This window comes from Temnothorax curvispinosus, unplaced genomic scaffold, assembly GCF_003070985.1.
Source record: "Temnothorax curvispinosus isolate PA1 unplaced genomic scaffold, ASM307098v1 QBEX01003445.1, whole genome shotgun sequence".
Taxonomy (NCBI): Eukaryota; Metazoa; Arthropoda; class Insecta; order Hymenoptera; family Formicidae; genus Temnothorax; species Temnothorax curvispinosus.
This window is the reverse complement of record NW_020213225.1, coordinates 36,318-42,026: the sequence shown is the minus strand read 5'-3', so window position 1 is coordinate 42,026 and position 5,709 is coordinate 36,318. Positions and strand designations below refer to the sequence as shown.

Genomic DNA, 5,709 nt, shown 5'->3' with positions numbered 1-5,709 from the left:
AAAAGTCAATATGATAAAAAAATGATCATTACAATACAGTTTTATATATTTAAAAATTGCTTTTTAATTAACCTTTTTTATAAAACTTTTATCACAAATTTTGCAAAAGGTTTAAAAATTCGCGGAATGTATGATAAGAAACATAATGATATTTTCTGATTTTTCTCTAATTAATTTATAATTTTCTAGACAAAAGGAATTTATTGAGGATTTGATATAAATGATACTGCTTAGAAATAACGAATTAAACACGAATGTCGTATGTTTTCTCTCAAATGCAAAACTTGATCGGGATAATCATATTGATACGTACACTAAATGATCAATCCTTTGAGTACTGTGGGCACGTATAGGCATACACGAGTATTTTCTCTTTTCAATTTCCTAATTTATTTAAAAAATAATTAATATTTATAAATAAAAAATACCACAAATTTGAAAAAAGCGCAAATATCTTAATAAAAGTCCTACACCCAACTACAAGTTGAGAAGCCATGCGATATTTTAAGCTTGGTGTGAAAAAGAACTCCAAAGTGCTTAGCATCATGCCGTTCTGTACTCAAAGAATTAAAGCAATTATTTAAAAACTGCTATTGTCAATCAACCAAAAATCGCAGAATTATTTTGTTTAAACGGATTTACAATGGTATAAAAAAATAGAAGTTAAAAAATTCCCTCTCTCTTGATTTTCGTGTCTTAATTTATTGATGTAATGAAAAAAGGGAAAAAATGAAAGAGCGTGGACTTGGTTTTATTGGTTTATTTAAAAAATTGCCATCATTGTATTCATCCGGGAATGATCACCGCGGAATTATTATGAATTCTTTCGCCCTCAATTTTACCACTTTGTAGTTTTACAGAATTTTATTAAGGCATAAAATTATTTTATGGCATAAAATAAGCAGCATATATTCCAGAAAAAAAACTAAATAGGTTGAGTCGTAATAATTCCGATTGTTAATAATAGTTTTAAGATAAAATTTCAAGAGAATTCGAAGTAGATCATTTTAAGGTACGTAGAAGACGCGATCGTTCCCAAATTAAATTTTCATGAACATCTATGATATTATACGTATCCTTATATAAAAAAAAGTAACTACATATAATCACTTATTATTTCTAAATGTATAAAGGAAAGTCACTTATTGAACATATTTATTTATTATTAGATAGATTTGTGAATTGAGTTGTGGTGCTTCGCAAGATGGTGCTTGTGTTTGAACTTTCTGCCGCAGACGCAACAGGTAAAGCGTGGCTCGATACCGCACTCCATTCGTTTGTGCAGACTCAAAGATTCTCTCCATTTGTATGTCTTGCCGCACGTGTTGCACGGATAAGAGCGAAACGGGTACAAGTGTAGGTCTGAAACATACATGCAACAATTCGATCTTATTTATGTCGGACTGACGATTGATTTCGTTAATCGCGTGCATGAGAGAACCTCATTCGAGAAAATCCGTATTGGCAAGATTTTAGTTTCGATCCTTCTTTCGGTCATTCGCGAGATATCAAATTTGATTTTATACCGATACACCGGTGTTGTACATGCTCTTATTCTTATAAAATACTAAAGCCTTATAATTACTTAGCAGTAGAGTGGATGAAGACTGATGTATAATCAAAATTTTGGTAATATTTATGTTATCGATATTATTCATCATAGGCATAAACTAGTCAGAAAGCATTTACATATTAATATTTTTTCTTTGATTTTATATAAATAATAAGTAAAATATTTAAAAAACCGATCGCTTATGAATATGACGTCGTGAAATATAATAAATATGTTATAAACTTAAATAATGTGATGATATCAACATTCAGTAATGATATTGCCATAGTTTACCGAAAAATACGCATATACGCCAGTATGCATATATTTTTTGTTCGATGACGATACATAAAAATAATTGTTTAATCGGCTTTTATCTCGGTTATACTATATAAAATTAAGAGAAAAAAAAATTGATGATATTTTTAAAATTAATTTGTCTCTGTGTCAAATAATGCTGATATGTTTATTAAGATCAAATATATGGCGATTAGTAAATATATACATATCAAAATTTTATTTACGTATAAACTTGTATGAGAGTATTGTATAACAGGCGTAACAAAAAATCGAATATCACATTAATATATCACAAGTATTGTTGCAGATAAAATACTCAAAGGTAATGCCACATTTTAATAATGTGTTACGCAACACACAATTATGCGTCTTTGTTGACAGTATATTATGCAGGATGAGTTCGTAATTAACTGAAAGGAATGATTTCTCGTGTAAAAATAAATCAGAAAGGTAGAATCAAGATTAATGTTTACTCTTACGATATAAGAAAATAACTCTTATAATTAAGAAATTAAGAACAATTTTATATAAAATTTAGAAATTTCCATAATTTTGTTCAAAATTTATATAAATACATATTGATATTTAGGATATAAATATAAATATGTAGAATATAAATATTTAGAATAGAAATATGTAATTATATTCTTTATACATTACATATATGTAAATAGATTACTTATAAAATTTGCTGTTTTATTTATACACAAATAAGTAATAATTTTATATAAATAAATATTCAAATAATATTAGAAAAATGTTAAAGTAGAAAATGTAGAAAATTAATCATAAATTATACTTTTCTACATATTTTAATCACATGAAACTGGTTAGAATATCGTTTTTATTCACTGTTACTTTAGAAACGTGAATAAAAAAGATTTCAATAAAAAAATATAAGAGTATTTGGAGGAATCATTTCCTTTCTAATTATATCGCGGACATCTCACACTCTATATAAGTTTTTTAAATAGGTGATCTAAACAGTAGTTAACTTTATCGCTTATAAATAATACAAGATTGGGATGATTTTTTACTAAATGTAAATACTGATTGAGTGAGATGTAGCAACTAAATCTAGTACTAATTAAATGGATAGAAACATTTTAATCGGAAAGTACAATACTCAAATTTTATAAAATCTGATATTTTAAATGAAGATAAAAATTATGGAACTTTTAATGTCAGTGGTGATACACAATAATGATTATTACTATATTCTGTCAAATGATGATAACGTTATTGATCTGATTGCTTATAATGCTAAATATGCATCTTCATATCAATTCGTATTCGACGAATTGATACAAGTCACTTCAAATTCATAATATGCCTTAGAATGAATGCATTCAACTGATTTAATTAAATTTTCTCGCGAATTTTCTTTATTTCGCACGTCTATAACTTTTTTCTGATAAAGTGTAAGATGACAATAGATGTTATTAAACTTTGAACGCCTCCGTTACATATAGTAATTTTATTCTTTAAATGCTGTAAATGTATTTAAGAATGTTTTTATTAAGTCGCTTAAAGTAGCCACGTTCATTGTTTTTTTTTTTCTAAAACAAGTTATGTTTTTCTAATATCACAGAAAACAATATAATACTAATCTCAAAAGAGAGATATCTCGGCGTTAAAGGGTCAATAAAATTACAATTTGAATATCATGATGGCCTGGTCTTAAGCCATCTCATGTGAATTTTATTGATGTGTCGCTCAAGATTAATCTTCAACTTGAATCTTCGATCGCAGAAAATGCATTCATTCTTTTGCTCGATCCTACATCCACTTTTTTTTATATGCAGTTCCAGATGCTTCCCCCATAAAAATATTTTTCCGCAGCCACGGCAAGTCGGTGATATTGAGTTATCACATATAGACCTTTCAAAGCTACCTAAAAAAATTAACAGCATGATCATTACAACGCGACAATGATTTCTTTGAAACAATTAGACTGTAGAGTAGATGAACTCTTCATGTGATTTTCTATGTAATCTTAGAATATACGTAATTAGAAAATATAAACTGCATAGTTTAAAAATAATCTTTATATCAAATTTTTACATATTTGAACGAAGAGTTATTTACTCTGATTCAGTGAATGTCATTAAAATTCTTTTTCATAGTTAACTAAAAATACTCTTAACTCGTCACCACTATTTCACTCAAACAATTAATTTTTGGAATAATAATTAAACTCAATACGTACACCTCAGTAACTCGATAAACACATACAGAAACACAAATATAAAATAAAACGGAACCAACTTTTTCAACGACGACGTGGTAAACAGAAATTCACTTCTCACACACAATTTTCTCCAAACCCTTTCACGAAACCCTTTCACGAAACCCTTCACTCCGATAGATTTAAGTTCATGTATTATTTAGAGTAAACACAAACGGTAATTGAGAAATAACAAACTATAATGATGCAACAATCTGATATTCAAGTAATAAACAGAAGTAAAGTGTGACAACACATACATTGCCGTTTTCTTTTGTGTTTAATTTTATTTTCTGCATTTGGTTTAATCACATATAGTTAGTCCGGAATGTATTTTAAATGTCGCCTCTATTGATAGCTATACCGAAACTTCGGCGTATCGAACACGGATAAACTCGCAAAGTTAACAGCATTGAGAGTTTCAAGGAAACTTGATTTCCTTTTCACAGATAATATTTTCGAAGTGTCATATGATATACTTTCAAATGACCCGCGTGTCTCTATCTCTTATCGCATACGAACAGTTCCTTACCGCATTCATCACGTTTGTGCCTCGTCAGAGAATATCTCCATTTGTACTCTTTACCACATGCGTTGCAGATATATTTGCCGCGGTATCGCTGATGTTTACTACCACCAGCCTTCTTATACCTGGTGTTATCTGAAAAGAAAATACGTCATTAGAATGTATTTTCAGCCATTATATCCTCGTAAGAATCATTCTTTTTTTTAACTTTTAGCCGCGTGACGTTTAAATTATAGCTTAGCGCTTCTTTTCTTCGAGAAGAAGAAATTCTTTATTCAAATTTGTCATCTATAATAAATTTTGCCATAAAACAATTTTAGGTTTTTCTAAGAACAAGTTTGAAATCAGTCGCGGTCTTCATTCTTCCGGTAAAAATTTGTGGACAGCACGTATTTCACTTATGAAGTACATTTTCTCTGCCATCGTATTGTATTATTCCTTATATTCACACCGAAAACAAAAAATAATAGGTGTATTTTATAAAATACAAAGAAAATCTCATATTCTGCATAATCTTCAGAACACTAAATATTTATCATCCCGATACATGCACCATATTTAAAATAAATGTAAATGATTATTAAGCCGGATCCAGTCCAAACAAACAAAGTACTCGCTCATTCGTGTTTGTTCATGTTCATTTGCTTGGTTCGGAGATTCAGCTTGAGAGGAGCAACGGATTATACAGTTTCCTCATGTAAGATACTATGCAGTTTATAACAAATTAAAACATAAAAAAGAAAAAAAAACAATATCAAGCAATTGGTTTATCTAATTGCGACAGCAAAAAATCTCTATGTTTCGTAACGTCGAATTCAATTAATTCAAGACTCATTTAATGTCACAAAGGAGTTTTTTTTAAATTTATTTCTCAGCTTAGTGTCCATTTGAGACTAAATTCTCAGTATTGAGGAAAATATAAAAGTAAAATTAAATAAGGGAGTAATTTTCCGTAATACTCTCTTCGAGGTGATACAAGGTGGACATTAGGCGTGAGAAAATCTCATTCGAATATCTCAAGCGGGAATATCGCTCAAGCGGCTCAAATCGTTTTAAAACTGCTATTGGGTGGGAGTACAAAATGAATACAATGTCATTTTTTAA

The 5,709-nt window shown here is 29.0% G+C and overlaps 1 long non-coding RNA gene across 1 annotated transcript; it reads right to left on the bottom strand.

Moving 5' to 3' along the window:
- Positions 1–745: 745 nt before the first annotated feature.
- Positions 746–4,953, bottom strand: LOC112452548. The gene is made up of 2 exons (XR_003040517.1): positions 4,612–4,953; positions 746–1,362 (listed from the first exon to the last, which is right to left on the bottom strand). It is a non-coding gene; the product is annotated as an uncharacterized LOC112452548 (long non-coding RNA).
- Positions 4,954–5,709: the final 756 nt, after the last annotated feature.